At 27.4% G+C, this 17,770-nt stretch overlaps 2 protein-coding genes across 3 annotated transcripts in view; both read right to left on the bottom strand.

Annotated features, from left to right (window-relative positions):
* LOC111629769 (innexin unc-9-like) overlaps positions 1-8,981 on the bottom strand; it is a 42,283-nt gene extending 33,302 nt beyond the window's left edge. Inside the window, exon 1 of the mRNA XM_023373682.1 lies at positions 8,770-8,981. The gene's annotated coding sequence lies outside the window, so the exon portion shown is untranslated. The remainder of the gene's footprint in view (positions 1-8,769) is intronic.
* A 7,099-nt stretch (positions 8,982-16,080) lies between these two features.
* The window catches only part of LOC111629759 (bifunctional methylenetetrahydrofolate dehydrogenase/cyclohydrolase, mitochondrial-like), a 29,343-nt gene continuing 27,653 nt past the window's right edge, over positions 16,081-17,770 (bottom strand). The window contains exon 7 of one of the 2 annotated variants that reach the window (XM_023373669.1): positions 16,081-16,420. The gene's annotated coding sequence lies outside the window, so the exon portion shown is untranslated. The remainder of the gene's footprint in view (positions 16,421-17,770) is intronic. The other variant, XM_023373670.1, reaches the window with a different exon arrangement.

Genomic DNA, 17,770 nt, shown 5'->3' with positions numbered 1-17,770 from the left:
TTTTAAATTAGGGCGATCGCCATTTGTAACTAGGTCACTTTTATAATCTGATGTTTGGTGCCAAGTGCCGGATCTTTACACTTTTTAACCATTTTCCTATGATTTTATTCATATAAAAATGATGAATCTATGACGAATTACAATTAAATTATAAAAAATTCAAAGAATGGAGTAATTCGGAACGTTGATAAAAGATAAAATTATTCCCTAAGTTTAAGGATTTTCGTGACATAAATACTGAAAGAAATGTATTTTTAATAAACAGTGTGGAAATTATAAGGAAGTTTAAAGTGAATTTATAATTAAGGATTCAGTGTTTAATATTTAGGGAAGAATTGAGGAGCATTCGGGAACTTTCCAAAATTTTAAGATAGTAAATTTTATTAAATTGCGATTAAGTTTGATTATAAAATAGGGAAATTGCATGGAATTTAGGATATATTTTACAGACATTATATACATGTAGGGATATAAATTAATTAAAGATATCTGGAACAGGGACGTTTTTAATATATATTTTAGATAGTAATTATAGAAAAATCTAGATTTCTAAATAAGGAAAAATCCTTGTAATATTGTAGAATATTTTAAAAAAATGTATTTTCTTAATGTTATCATCTACTTAAAACTCTAATTTTTAAAATTTTGATCCGAGAAAACTCTCACTTAACGACTTATTTGATGCGAGTATTTAGGGAATTTTTTTTAAATATTAAGTGTAGAAAACAGGGGAAAATGAGGATTTGTAGAGAAATTTGGAAGGAGGGAGAATAGAGCAATAGAAATAAATGTATGAAACCAAGTTTTGCCATCGAGACTTTAAGAATTAGTGATGAACATTAAAAGATTTTCGTAATAGTCTTCACCTCATTTACCAATTTGGTTTGTTAAGCCAATCGTCGAGATAATCGAGGCTGAAAATTTATAGAATCTCAGAGAATTCATTCTGAAATTTTCCAGAAGAAGAAAGAAAAGAAGAAAGAGTCGAAACTCGAATGGCATCATTCAATAGAATATCAAAAGAGGGTGTTGATTTAGTGTAAACATTTACCAAGAACAGTGCGTTATCCATTAGTGTGGTCCTTTTGTTCGTCAACCGGAAGAAGTTTTTAGACTAATGAGTTTTACTTTATTCCAAAAAACTGCCAACATCCGCCCCAATGGCGCCAATGAAGTCATTGTTTAAAGTTATCCTCTCTTAAATGAGACAAAAAAAATGAAGAAAATACACACACGCACTTATGGACTGTATATATAAATTCACGTCAATATAAGTTAGAGATGAACTTTTTAAAATGTCTTAAAATCTTTATTTTTACAAGTTTTGATACTTATCTGGGATTATCTATCATTTTCGGATAATTATTTAATGGCTGCGGTCATTAAAATGTTCATTATTTTAAGAGGAAGAATTAGAAAAAAAGTATTAGGAGAATTTCAATAAGATATAATTATGGTAAAAATTAGAAAAAAATGCTTTTGAATTTACTCTATCTTATTAAGTTTTCATATTTTCCTAAAATTTTCTCCTTAATATACTTATAACATTTTCGTCTTTCTCTGAATATTTCTGTAGGACTTCTTCTTAATACATTTAATTTTTCTGATATTTAGCATCTTTATAATATAAGGATGAAGATAAAGAGAAAGTTATAATTAAGGAGAAAACCTACAAAAATATTAGGAAACATAATCCTTAATTTATTTCATTCTTTTATTATTTTATAAAACCTATTTAGTTCTGTAATTTCCTAAAAATTCTTCCCTGAGATACTTACTTTCCCTTTTATTTCCCTAAAAATTCTTCCCTAAGATACTTACTTTCCCTTTTATTTCCCTAAAAATTCTTCCCTAAAATACTTACTTTCCCTTTTATTTCCCTAAAAATTCTTCCCTAAGACACTTACTTTCCCTTTTATTTCCCTAAAAATTATTCCCTAAGATACTTACTTTCCCTTTTATTTCCCTAAAAATTTTTCCCTAAGATACTTATTTTCCCTTTTATTTCCCTAAAAATTCTTCCCTAAGACACTTACTTTCCCTTTTATTTCCCTAAAAATTATTCCCTAAGATACTTACTTTCCCTTTTATTTCCCTAAAAATTTTTCCCTAAGATACTTATTTTCCCTTTTATTTCCCTAAAAATTCTTCCCTAAGACACTTACTTTCCCTTTTATTTCCCTAAAAATTATTCCCTAAGATACTTACTTTCCCTTTTATTTCCCTAAAAATTTTTCCCTAAGATACTTATTTTCCCTTTTATTTCCCTAAAAATTCTTCCCTAAGACACTTACTTTCCCTTTTATTTCCCTAAAAATTATTCCCTAAGATACTTTCCTTTTATTTCCCTAAAATTTTTTCCCTAAGATACTTATTTTCCCTTTTATTTCCCTAAAAATTCTCCTCAGATTTTTGTATTATTATTCTAAAATTTTTCCATAAAAATTTAGTCTTTTTAAATAAATATTTCCATACTATTTTTGATTATTTTTCTAGAATTTCCCTTTAATAAGTTAAATTTTTATAATATTTCTGCAATAATTTACTTACGTAAACTTTATTTATCTTTCTTAAAATTTCTCTTAAATTTTTTACAGAAAAGAAAAAAATATATATAGAAGATATTCCAAATTTAGATGGCTATAAAACCTTATCGACCTATTAAATTTTATTTCAGATGACTCGAATAGGTAAAATGGCTTAATATATTTCAGAAAATACGCCCAGGAGAGGGGAAGAAAGAATAAAAAACGGTCAAGAAACAGAGACACGGTGGAAGAGGTCGAAGACTTTGCAGATGAATACTTGATGGACTTAGTTGGGTGGAGCGGATTTAATTCTGAGATAGCGATTTAGTGGAAACCCTTTAACAAACAGATGGTGTCATCTACAGAACGAATAAAAGAATATTAGAAAACGACCAACGGAGAAACATCGCCATTAATTTCTAGCACTTCCTCATTTGTAACTGAATTCTAGATTTTTTCCTCTTCTACGATTCCTTCCATTCAATTCACTAGTCATTTGTCGATCGCAGCTGACTGTGAATTTATTCCGATTCTCCAACCTATTAGTTGTTCTTGGTCTGGAATCCATCCAATGTCTCTCCCTCCTTACCGAATATACTCACAACAAACTTTAACTTCTGTCTCTTAAGCTTCGAATTTAACACACACAAACGGGTACAAGCAGTTAAAAAAAATATATAACAAAATACAGAAGAAATATCTCTTAAGCTTCCCAGATAAGTAAATCCTACAATAAATAAGTCCAAACTGGCAAAATTTATCCCAATAAATCCGTTTATGTAATAGTCCTTGTTTTAATAAATAATACATATCACCTTCCTTCTTTTCGACTTCTTCGAAATTTTTCGAAGAGGAAACGGGATAAATTTTTTTTTAAAAAAAATCTTCTAAAATGATGAAGATTACCGAAGAGGAAATAACGCTTAAAGTTATCTATAGGAGGAAAATAAAGCAATAATTTTTGTTCAAGATACTTAGCGTATCTTTGGAGTGCCTTTCAGTATCTTCTAAGGATCTTGAAAAATTTATTTTTTAAAAAAAATCTTTTAGTTGTTTGATTGTAAGAAATTGTTTTTTTATTTTTAAAAGGAAATGTTATTCTTCCTTAAAAAATTATCTTTTATAATATACACTTTCTGATTGCTCTTCTATGAAGACTTCTTTAACAGCTAAGATGCCATCCATGTTGCAAGATTGTTTAACCAATAAAATTTAATTAAAAAAAAATTATATACATAAATCTTTTAACGTTCTATTCCAGTAAAATTCTCTTAAATTTCCCTTCAATTTTATACCAAAATAAGAATCTGAATATTTAAAATGACTCATTCTAGAGTGATCTTAAACTGTATCTTTCTGGGATTGGTATATATATATAAAAAAAAAAAAAAAAGAACANCTAAAAAAAAAAAAAAAAAAAAAAAAACATAAATTGCTTGCCAAAATATATAAAAAATATTTGAAAATTGTATTTAAATAATTAAAAACATATACAAATTCATTCCTTTTTTTAATTACAAGCGAATTCAGAATATAACAATCTGATTGCTCTTCTATTGAAGAGTCTCTCGACAGCGAAGCATATTGCAAACTTTTTATAATTTAATGCTTAAAAATCATCAAATATATTTATTTAGAAGATAAGAATCAACTTATATCTTTAAAAATATATAAAATATTTAGAGAATAATACGCGAAAATAGAAGGAAAAGAAGAAGAAAAGAAAAAGAAAAATTGAAGAAGAGAGGAAGAAAAAATACAAATGAAATTTTAATAATTAAAAAAGCAGTGAAAGAAAAACGAATATTAATATTTATGCAAAAGATACATTTTAAAAAATGATAAATTATTCATAATTCCCAAAGATATTTTTTCATAAAGATAAAAAATATATTCAGGAATTTAAGAAAAGACCAGAAAAAGTGAGAATGTATATATTGAAAAATGTATAATTTTATTTAACTGCTATTAAAATATATAGAAGAAATTTTCAAGTTTTTCACAAGGAGAAGAAAGATTGGCCCATGCAGAGAACACACTTGATCAGATAGTTTGTGTGTGTGTGTGCAAGCATTAGGAAAACAAAGCAACCATTATAGTAAGTAGCCATAAACAAATTTTATAGATTCTTTTGCAAGAGAAAATCATCCATTAAGAGAATAGTCAAATTTTTCCTGTTTGAAGAAGTCGGTCAACTTCATGAAAATTTCACATATTAAAGCTATTATTAAATTATGGCACTCGAACGTTTTCAATTTGATCTTTAAATGGTTACTTTACGAGAAAATGTCAAACATAAAACGATATTTTTAGAATAATTAAGCTTTATATACATAATAAATCACGTTTATAGTTTAATATATAAATATTTTCTTTATTATGCAGTGTTTTATAACGTTTTTTTTCATTGGTAAAAAGTATAACGAATGCTACAGCCAATCGGGAAGCTAGATTTGAATTTTTGAATTCTAGCGCGCTATTGGCTAATTTTTTTAGTATTCGTTTTTTTATGTTAATTAGGATATTCTATAAGATTTTTGCCTTTTTTTTTTAGTTTTATAGATCAATTGTTGGCATTAACGCCCTCCATTTGTAAAAATTGGTTGTAATTTAATTCTTTTTCAATCACTGATTCTTTCTTTTTTTTTCGGTCTTTCGGTCATTTTCGCAAATTTCTTTAAACCGAACAACACAAATAACAAAAACAAACCGAAGTTGCTATTTCTAGAATCCAAAAGTAGGACATTTGCGTCACTTCCGGGACATCACGTGAGTATAACGAATCAATAACAAGCATCTGGGTGTCCCTGTATGACCTTCAAACACGTGGTTTTTGTTGAAAATGGAGAATTAAGTCTCTCTCGCGAGATTTCCCACTCGCGATTTCATCTCCCAAATCTGAAATTTATTATTATTTAAAATATATAAAATCGATCGCTATTGGTTGATAATTTAATTAAGTTTCGGAATCGAACGAATTGTGTCATCTGTTGCAGAATTTGGTTCAATTTATGAGGAATAACTCTAGATGCTTGGCATTTTGATTTTAAAAAATATTATCGAATATTTTAGTAAATATAATGTTGCGGAAGATAGATTAAGTGTGGGAGTTTCTACGATATGCAAAATCTATGTTTATTTCTTTCTTTTTAGGAAAATAAGAGAGAAAATTAATGGCTACTCAACAGATACTTCGATCCATGAAAATGTTTAACGTCCTAAATATCGGAATCTTTAATAAAAGAATTACGAATTTATGTCTTTTCACTTGGCCTACTTCTCTAGGATTTATATATAAATGCTATTTTAATTTTAATACTAAGAAATTACTTTTATCGACTCTATTTTTTTAGTCATTTCGAACCCATTCTCAAGTTTACTTTCGTCTTAAAATTTCTTTTTAAACACCATTCTACTTAAATCCTTCAAATTCTAAGATTTACGTAGATATAAACTTTAAAATTTTAACGTTCTTTTCATTAAAAACATTGAAATTTTATGTCCTTTTTAAGTCATTTTTTTAAAATTTTAATATTTACTTTAAAGTCAGTAAATTCTTTTAAATATCTCAGATGAATTTTTAAGCGGAAAATTCAGAAAAAAATAAAAATAAAATAAAACTAAAAAGAACTTTTACGGTTTGGTAATTATGCATTAAGTTATAAGCTTTAGAATTTAAACGATTTTCCCGAAGTCTGATTGGCTAATCTACCGTAACTTACATCTTATCGACCAATCAAAGTGAGATTTTATATATTTAAATCTTTAAAAATATACTATAACGTAAAAAGTGACATTATATCCTTCATAATGTTGGAACTTGTAGTAGTAAATTTTTATTATTTTGAAATTTCAACACCAGGGAAAAAAATAGCGTTGTTATCCGTGTGATATACATTTAAATTAATAATTTATGTATCGGAAATGGCTCTGTTTCTGATTATTTTTAAGTTTAATTATAACGGTGAATCGTTTACAGCGTCATTTTTGCTTCTAGAGGCGAAAGTAATAACTAATTTTTGTACTGTGACGTCGAATGATATCATCGCTAATTCAAATGCGGATTGGCTGATTGGTTAAAATTTAAATTTATCTCGATGCCGATTGGCCGATTTGAATTCGTTCTTATCTTTTTATTTCTATTCTGTATGACATACAATTTTCAAATTTAAAGCATCATTTGTTAATTTTAATAAGCGTTGTACACTTTGAAGAAAATAATAAATAATTATAAACATCGTTTATTTTTCGAAACTCATTTAATAACCTGAGGTTATTAACAGGCTCCAACGAATTTCCTCTCGCTTATCCATCCAATTTATCAATTTATCAGCGATTCCGATACGTCAATGATATATTTTTAGATGTTTAGAACGATTTTAAAAGGTTTATCTTTGATCGAATGCTTTGGTTTGAAGGTATGTTCGTAAGTTATTGGGTGTATATCTTTAATTATTTCTTTATTTATGAAGCGATTCCGGATGAAAAATGATGTTTATGATAAAACTTATGTTTAAACTTTTGTTAATATAATGGATAATAAATCGATTCCTTGTCGAAAAATCCTTAATAATACTTGGAAAATTATTAATCTTCTCTTTCATCAATCATTGCTTCATATTTATTAAAAATTTACTAATGTTAAATAGACATTTTTCTTTGGTTTTTACGTTGTAAAAATTAATTCTGATGAAGTTTATGATGAGTTGGGATATTCTGAAAGTGTTTAAAGCTTTAAAATGTTGAAGTTGTAATCGATAGTTTGCTGTTCTTTCGACTTGGTTAAACAATTTTCGTCAATAATGCGTTTTCCTAGTTGTCGCTGCTGGAAGTGGCAGCTGCTTTAGAACAGCGACTCTGTGCTGTGTATGTGTGTGACTCCACTTTCTACTGTATTTTGTGACCATCTTCTGTATAGATCTCTATTGAACAATGTTGTAAGCTGCTGAGAAACAACAACACAATCTGATGAATATTAAGAAAATCTAATATCCTATAGGAGAAAACGAGCAGAAAGTTTTGATAAAATAGAAATTAGTAATGAAATACAGTGAAAGTATTGAAATTATGGATAGAAAAATGTGAAACTCTTGATATTAGTGATCAAAATGTGGAAAATTAAAGTATCAGTGATGAAGAAATCAGGATCACAATAAAGATAAAGAAAAATTAAAGTAATATTCTGCATTTGAATGATGACAGATGGATAGATGAAGATATAATCCATGATGATAAAGGTTCATAAGATATTATATCTGATGACAAAGATATTTTAATAACGAAGAATGTCTCTTTAATATGACAAATAATATATATATTAATATATATTAAAAATGTCTTTTCTTCTAAAGAATTATATTAAAATGATGAAATCTATCAAAATTCAGTGAATTCGATATAACATATCGAAATGTATAAAGAAAGAGCATCATAATAAAAAAAGATAACCAAGATAAACTGAGAATATCAAAGAGACAACTCTTGAATTAGAGAAAAATCAAGATATTATTTTTATAATGAATAATAAAAATTTGAATTGTAAAATATAAAATGAAAGATAGGACCATTCTGTGATAAAAACTACAAAAATGTATTTTTTTAATAANTAAATTGGACATATTGAACAAAATCGTAAAAATCGACAGAAAATTCTGTGTGGGAATTATATACAACCTGTTTGCAACAACAAATAAAAAAATCCAGATAAGTTGCGAGTTGCGTAACTTTTCCAGCTGTTACGAGACTTTATTTAAAAAAATAGCTTTTATATTACATCTTTTAGTTTGAAAAAATTTATTATATTTTTTTTCATATAAAAACTTACATTTTTAATATAGAAAAAAAATGATACTCTTCTAAATAATGTAAGAAGCGAAAGTAATGTTATTTCCAAGTATTAAATGAATAAAGGAAACAATTCTTTTTCAAGAAAGCCATTCAAACAGTCGGAAAGAATTTAATATTTGGATTTTAACGAATATAACTCAGCCATTTAATTTAAAGACGTGTTTTTTTTTAATAATGCAGATAACTCGACTTAAATTATCAACAAAAAAAAATCGATATCTTATGAATATTTCATTTTTAAATTAAAAATAATTATTTACGACGAAGTTTAACACATTTCCATGTAATTTAAATGTAGAAACTAATAAAATAAAACTCGAAAATTCAAGGAATCTAACTAGTCATATAGAAATTTATGTTAATTGTAAAGAAAAACTAAGCTTTACTCACTTACTTTTAACCGCCTTATCGAGTTAGAATGATTGTTTGGAAGATTTCTCTAAGTAGGGAGGTTACGAGGTCATCTGTTTGACCCTCTACTTTAGGGGGAAGAATCATGACGACGATTCTGATAGAGAAAGAATAGAAATCCAGCCGATAATAATGCTAATTGGATCAGAGTAACTCGAGTGGATAGTCGTGTTTACTCGACCAATTAAATTGTTTGTTGTAGCGGCAAATAATCCACCAATTCTATCATTTTTACGCTTCTTTTTAATATCGTACGAGATTTTTTTGCTTTTTTGCAATGTATTTTTAATAAAAACTCATGTTTCTTGCCTCTCACATTCAATTTTTTTTCGATCATCATCAGAAGTATCGTGTATTATCCTCCTCAACTGGTCTGGTTATCCCGAATCTTCCATATATTTTATGGATTAATTTGATTTTCTCGTAAATATACTTTGAATATTTTACCATTTATCATCATTTTTTTAAATCATTTATTAATAAAATCGCTTATCTTTAAGATCAGGACCACGTAAAAACTAGTTTTCATATATTTAATTTAAAGGGTTAAACAGACAATGATTGCTAAAGGTGATTAGATATACTCCTGAATTGATAGTTTTAAGAGTTTTATTTTATATTTTAAATATTATATTTGCTTAAAATGGGATTCTTGACATGTTCTGGAATAAATTGGCATTTATTTTGATAAAATGTAGAGTTTAAAGTTCTTAAAAACGAATTATAAAAGATGGAAAATCAGGTTTGTGAGACATTGATGCCAGATTTCACCTATTTAACCTGTTATAATTGTGTAAAAAAGAAGAGAATTTAAGCACAGACATTTTTAGATTAGTGTGATTTCTTGGTTTAACGTTATCCTCATCCATAACTAGTATTTAGTTAGCTGTAATGTACGTGATTCATTTATAATTTGATAGTATGCTTCATAAGAATGATAAGGTCATCTTAAGCGCAAATGGTAAGTAATTATAAGGATTAGTAACATATTTTCTACACTTCAATTACTATACAAGTGCCTAAAACTATCGTTGGTCACGTCTAGCAAGAAAGAAAAAAAAATCATTTTTTTCCCTATAAATGTATGGAGTTTTCTCAGATAATTTATTTATTTAAATTATAAATTTAATTTGTATACTTATAAACTAATGTACTTGAATGAAAACATTGAACTTATAACGTCTTAACTGGTAGTGAAAGACGATCTGTAGATAGTCTTTTCAGGAATTTAGTTGGTATCTTTGAATTTTTGTGGATTCAATCGAGTTAAAATAGAAAAAAATTAGTTTCAGTTCTTACAAAAATACGATATAATTTACAAACTTTAAACAGAAAAGTTACATTTCTATGTACATATATCGCAATAAAATGGATAAAAATATAATTTTTAAAGATTAAAAAAATATCAAATTTTCATATTAAAATAGCTTTAAAAATTTCAAACATTTATTTTTAACTACATACTATTTTTATGTTGTTTTATGTAACGAGAAAGAGAGAAAGACTTAAGATAAAAATATTATAAGTAATAAAAATATTTAATTCGGTAAATAATCCCGAAATAAATGACAAAAGAAAGGAAAACACGGATATAAAAAAGTCGAAATTGTCATAGAACTTCTGCTAAATGAGCCATGACAGTCATACTCCCAAGTAATATAACTGGAAACGTGGTAAAGGAATCGCTTCAATATAATTGATCCCTATTAGGAGAGAAACATTAATTTAGTTTCTCTTTAAAAAAAACAAGAGAATTTTAGTCCATTTTCATTAAGAAAATCCATTTTATTAACTCAAAAAGTGCGAAAATGTTTACTGTTTTTACAATTTTGCATCAGATCCTCACCGCAATTCCGGTCGCATCCACAAGAAGAAGAAGAAGAAGAAGAAGAAGAAGAAAAAAAAAAGGAATTCAAAAGGGGGGAAAAATGTATTTACAAGCAGTTATGGATTTTTAAGGAAAAGAAAAATGGGACATCGTTCTCAATTCTTTCTATTTTCGAAATCATCGGACCGTCCACATCCGTGACGTCATTGTCAAAATAAAACTGGGTTTCGGATGTTTCTTAATTTTTGCTTCGATGAATCTTTTAGTTGTTTACTTCAAATAATTGAGCTTCAACATCTCTTGTTTTTATAATTAATTAAAGAGTTATTTTTTTTGCATAAATAAAACATGAAAAATTCTCGCAAACACAATCGCTCCGCGCTCTTAATAAAGTTAAATTGCATGCTGTAACTCATTAAATATAAAATAAGATAACATTTTTATTATTTTAATTCAGTTACTTTTTAAAATGAGTATATAAAAATAGTCTAGTTTTTTTTTTTCTGATGAAAGAGTAATTTGTAAGAATAATCTACGTTGGATGTTGTATGATTGATAACATTGAATTGCACGAAAATCATGCCTCGTTGGCTTCTATAAAATGCATTTTTCTAAAAAAAATAATAAAACCACGATTGTATAATCTGTACTTAATATAAAATCACGATTTTGTTTAACAATTTGGTGTTTTATTGTACAAATCGTCATGTAAACTTACGTAAATTAGACTTAATAACGATCACATGTTTATAAATTATCATATGTATATTATTACAATGCAATTATTAAACTAAGTATATGAGATTATAGAAGTTACTATCGCGAAAAAATTACTTTTTTACTATATATTTTATTATAAAAATTATTATTAGTTGGAATAACTGAAAGTAGTAACATCTCTATAAAAGATCTATCTTGCAGTATTCAAAATCACGTTTCTTTATACTGTGAGTCAACTTTGTACTGAAATAATTTTAATATCAATTGATATTATGAAAATCCTCTGAATATTATAAAATTTTGATGTATTTAGAAAGTAAAAATTCAATTTTTGTTATAAATTATTGCTTTATAACATCGAGCAATGCGAAAACATCACATGTTGCATATTATGTAAATTAGAGATCGTTGGATGCAATGGACAATTAACAATAATGTACAGAGCTGAAGATGACCATGTTCTGAATATATAATCCCCTAATTATAATAATATCGCGAATGTCAACTATATCGAAATTATTAACATTACATCATAAATTACAAGAGCATTAATTCAAAATATCCAAAACAGATTTGATTAAATCACGAATAACGAGCAAAGTTTTTTTTTTTTTAAATTGCAATATTGATGCATATAAAGCAATTTTAACAATTTAATGAGAGAAAATATTTTAAATTTTAATGAAATTTTCGAATTTTATTAAGAAATTGCCAGATTTTATGAGTAAAGAAAGTAAAAACTGGGATTTGAACACGAAATGACAGCATCAAACTACGGATGGAAAAAAAAGAGAGATGATGTTTTTAAAAGAAAATTTCATGATTTCGATGTAAAAATTGTTAGAATTTTCACTCTAAAGTGTTATTCTTTGTGTATTTCTGTTCATTTTCATCATTTTTCAGTTTGTTCTCCATTGAGGAAAATGTTAGAAATTTATGTTATATGCAGTTATACTGAAGATAACAGAGAAAATATTGGATGTAACTGGAACTTTTTGGAGCAGATAGACGAAGAGAAAGGTGCTATCTATTGTACGACAAACATCGCGATTGTCAAAGACTCTTTTGACACGTCAGAAATTTGAAAAGACGTCAGATATTGACCCGATCTATGATAATAGTGTAAAGATATTTTTTTCCTAACGTTTCCTGTATTCTTTCGAATGGAAATCTTCAATATTCTTAAACTTCTTTCGCTGTTTCTTTTTATATTTTAAAAATAAATATAGTAGAAACAAACTTTTAAGTGACATTGATGATTGAAAAGAAAAAAAAATAGAAACAAGCTTATAAATTGTTTAAAAATAAATAAAAATGTTGAATAAAGTTTATTATGTCTGAACCAAGTTTTTGGCTCTTTTCGTTAATTTTAAACGAAGAAAAACAAAATTAAGTTAGAAACTGTAATGGTGTCCACATATCTACTGCTGCCATCTCGTATTTGTTTTATGAATCAAACAGTATTATAATTTTAATTTTGTAAAGTTTTGCTAAGTCTAACTATATCAGCGGCCATTTTGTTACAGAAATTTTATATTATTTTTCAATTATTTACACGAATTTACTGTAAATATCTGCATTTAAAAGAGAATTAATGTTTATGATAAGTTTAATTTCCGTTAGAACTTTTAATCTGAGTCAATTTTAATATTCTGACATCCTTCAGATTGTTGAAAGATTCGATATTCACTTTAATCTGTTGATTAACTTTGTTTTAAACGTTAAAATTTCTAAATTCGCTTCTCACAAACATTATCTAGAGATAAACACGCACAGAAATGAAGATTGTATACACAATTCGCTGTTGATAAATCGAGGAACTGCTTACAATGACTTTAATCGTTAAATAATTTCTGATGTTTAAGCAAATTGTTTGTTTAAGCATTAGTATTTTGATTAATTAAAAAATCTACATAGAATATTTCTTAAATTATTTCTATTAAAAAGCTTATATTAAATTGGACATATTGAACAAAATCGTAAAAATCGACAGAAAATTCTGTGTGGGAATTATATACAACCTGTTTGCAACAACAAATAAAAAAATCCAGATAAGTTGCGAGTTGCGTAACTTTTCCAGCTGTTACGAGACTTTATTTAAAAAAATAGCTTTTATATTATTAGTCATAATAAATAAATAAAATTATTTGTGGCGCTATCTGTTGAGAGATTTTTATTACAAAATTTTTCTATTTTTTAAATTATTGTAAAATAGCAAAAGGATTAATTTTGAGGGTTTTATTTGATACGTTTTATTTAAAAAACAACTATAAATGCTAACAAGTAAAATCCTCATTAAATCCAACCCACTCGAAATATGACACGTGACCACTCTCTATCTCTCCATCCCCTCGACCTTTCACCACCAAAATATACTAGCATCAATGTCTCTCATATACAAGCCACTATGTCAAATCTCGTTTCTTAATTTTTACTCTATCCTGAGATATTAAGCGAAATATACGTCAATACATCCACATACACATACTTATCCGTGGAATTTTTTGGCACCGTTTTGTGGACTTTCTTGAGTTCAGGGGTCTCAAAACGTGGAGATAGTAGAAGCAATATATAGCCTGCTGCGATATGTATTAGCTAAATACAGTACAATTGTACCGTATTGAGCTAATAGATAGCCCACTACCGGTTATCTATAGCAGTGGTGAAACCGCATGGCCACTGATAGCAGTGGCCATGCGGTTTCACCATTCATTTTTGATGGTGTCCAGCCGCTTTCCACTCGAATATTTTAACCGGAAAACATGTTTTGTACTCATCTTGAGACGTTCTGAGACTTCGCAATGGCTCCATGAGAAGGGAATCGGGGTGTATGTCGAATATGGCACCCAGTAGCATAACTAGAACCGATATTAGGGGGACCGAGTTACTATACACTATCATTCTGAGTATTTCTGTGCAAACCGTGTACGTTTAGGGATTTCAAAATTTACTAAGGGAGGTTACCACGTGATCTTAGAAAATTTGAATATTGTTTATGTGGATGTTTCTCGTATGAATCCTTATTAAGTAAAGGGAAAAAGGTTTTCAAGAACATTAAAATTAAAGAATCCCGAAAGACTTGAGTTAAGCATGGATGGAGAATATGTCCAATCGCACGAACGAGATACAAGGAAAATTTTCGGTAGAAAAAGTATTATTACGGCAATAGCCGTAAAACGTTGCAATGAATTATCCTCCGGTTAAGCCTGTAGACATTAACTGGGAAAATTATCTAAAACGCAGGGAAACTGAGGATTTTTCTAAACTCATCAGCTTGGTCGTGTGTGACGTCATCCACACTAGTTTAGGAACGCAATTCATAATTTCTGTTTTCTCTTTTTTCGTCCTTAATATGTCACAGTAACCGTCTTGCCGAAGAGTTAAAACGGTGAGGCATTACTAATGAATTGGTGACGTTTTTCCGTAGTTTAGGAACGAGTTTCTGAAAAACGGCGAAGCAATGGTGAGTTTAGGAAAGTCCTCGGTGTTTTAAGAGTGAAGTTCGAACATGGTTTACTTTGTTTCTGATCAGTTCAATTCGTTACATCGCTGCTTGTTTACACAGTTATTCCCTGTCAGTAAGAACGGATCGGTCTCGCTTACGGTACCACGGTCTCTATTTTTATTAAAAACCGGAACAGAAATAGAGCTAAAAGAAAATAAAAAACTGAAAAATAAACTCTCTTCGACTCGAATTAAAACGAAATATTCACCTTTTCCCTACAGAAAATTAGAAAATTAATAATTATGTTTAAAAACTTTTTCTGAATTGTCTCTGTAGCTAAATAGAAGTTTATCACCATTTTATAAACATATATTCTTTTAGTTTTCATGTTTTTTTTTTTATAAAATAAAAAAAATATATATTTACGTCAAAATACATTTTAAATCAGCATAAAAATATGGTCCAATTTTCAAATAATAATAATAATAATAATAATGAAACAATAGGTCACAAGTGCTGTCGGTGATGACTTCCATTTTATTTTTATTAATCAACGAATTACATAAAGTTTCTAATTGTATATACTACCCTATAATGACAACACGTGCTTCAATAAAAAATTTTAAAACAAAAAGAACACTTTAACATTTATCTTATGGATTTAGTGTTGCAGACAAATTGTAAGGTAATTATTTGTACGATTTAATTTGAATTTTCCAAACTAGGCATTAACAATTATCATCAATCAATATGAAAGTGAGTAAGCAAAAATAAATCCTTCATTTATTGCAATAAATCTCACATTCACGTAAGCCACTTTAATTATAATTTTAACATTTTATCCACTGCAAAAATTGAATAAAAATAGGACTAAAATCACAAATACTAATGTTTCTGTATATTTGTAATGAATTAAAAAGTGATATTGATTTTTATTAACTATATATATAATAAAAATTACATTTAACATTCAAAATAGCCTTTTATTTTTCTATAAGATCACAGCAGTTTTCTGTAATTACATTTCTTAAAAATTTCTGGTTTATAAACATTTTTGTTATTTTATATAATCATAACAATTTAATTCACTAAATTAATCTCTGTAATATATTAAAAATAAATTCTTACACAAACTTCACCATAATCTCAATATATATTAATTATATTTAAAAAATAATAATTCTTTAATTATGAACAAATTCCAAAATAACTACAAAGTAATTTAATTTAAGTACATAAATATAAATCAAATACTGTAAATAAGAACCAACCATTTAAAAATTCAGATTGTATATTGTAAACAAACAGTGTGATAGAAACTAAGAGTATTCCTTAAAAATAAATTAAATTAAAAGCTAAATTTTATGAAACTTAATGGGATAATCAGAAGATTTTTCCAACATCTGTTACAAATATTCTTGATTTTATTTATAAAATCACCATCTAAGATTAGGTCTGCCAGTACTAGATTTTCACAGGACATAGAAATGCCCAGGTCCAAAATGCATTTGTAAAAAATAATGAAAATAAAAAGATTTCTCAGAATTCAAAGGCCACAATTGATGTCCTCATACACACACAAGTCACTAATTCTCCTGAGAAGATAAATTAAAATTCAGAATTTTCTGCATTTGGAAATTTCTAAAACAATTCAATACATATTAAATTAATTATATCATCATCAAAAGATAAATATTTATTTTGAAGAAATGACATCTAGTATATCAAAACTTAGAACTAATGTGCAGAAAATTTATTTATATTGTTTACTAAAGCAATGGCTTAGCTTTCAATACAAAACATCCGAAATCTTCTAACAGTGAAAATATATTTTATAAATACATAGTATATACAGGTATCCCTCATATAACATGGTAGTTGATTCCAAAAAAGTGCCATGTTATGCGAATCCGTGCTATACGAAACAAAGGACTAATGCAAAACATTGGGTTACTTCCAGAAGTTAGCAAAAATACTATTATTTTTTGTTACTAGGAGAAATATATTTATTAAAGCAATTAATAATTAATTAACAACCACAATTAAAATTACTGTATTACTCGTTAATATTAATCTTAGTTAAACGAGGGCGTTTTCTTTTTACATAGCATCGTTGTCATCTCAGCTTTTTTGTCAACCTTGATCAGAAGTATCAGCAACATTTTTATACTTTTTACTTTTATCATAAAAAATTATTTTATGGATGATGAAATAAAAGTACGTAGTAATCAAAAATTTGTTCTAGAGGGTTGCGTTCATTCAATTGAATACAGAGCTATTTTTTCCAGATTTTGTGTTCAAATACCAAATTGTTCAAGTACCGAGAGACTGCAGTATTTCATTCATCATTTTTACGAATGAAGTAATCATTCATAGGTAAGTACTACTTACGGTTAAAAAAGTTTAACAACACTTACCTAAAAATGTTTAAATAAACTTTACTAAATACAAAGTTTAATCTATAAAAAGAAAACACAGTGACAGTTTTAAACGCTGAAGTCTGAAAGCAATGATGATGACACCTGATTGATAGGAAAATTAGGACAAGGATAAAAAAAAATTGCATTATCAGTTTTCATTAAAGTAAACCCGATGAAAAGCACAAAATAATTTGAAAATTTCAATATTCTAAAATCTGTGGGCATATTTGAGACAACACACATGCTTACTTGAATTTTAAAACATATCTAATAACAAAGTTTACACTTAAAAATTGTGAAATTTTGTATGGAGGATTTCCAAAACTATGTTAGAGCAAAACAGTTGTACAGGTATACCTCGCCTTACGTCGGTAATTGGTTCCAGCAGAACAACTTAAGTCGAAAAACGACGTAAGTCGAATTTACTTGTCTCCGAATCTACTTGCCACTAGGCTAAACCATAAATTACCAATTCCCGTTCTGTATTTTATTTATTAATGCATTTTTATTAATATATGGTTAATAAGGATCTATTTTAAGCTTACAAACAAATAAATTTTAGTTTTTAATA

Source organism: Centruroides sculpturatus, unplaced genomic scaffold (genome assembly GCF_000671375.1).
Source record: "Centruroides sculpturatus isolate CEXI.00-Female unplaced genomic scaffold, Cexi_2.0 scaffold541, whole genome shotgun sequence".
Classification (NCBI taxonomy): domain Eukaryota; kingdom Metazoa; phylum Arthropoda; class Arachnida; order Scorpiones; family Buthidae; genus Centruroides; species Centruroides sculpturatus.
The sequence above is the reverse complement of the archived record's forward strand: the minus strand, read 5'-3'. Positions and strand labels throughout refer to the sequence as shown.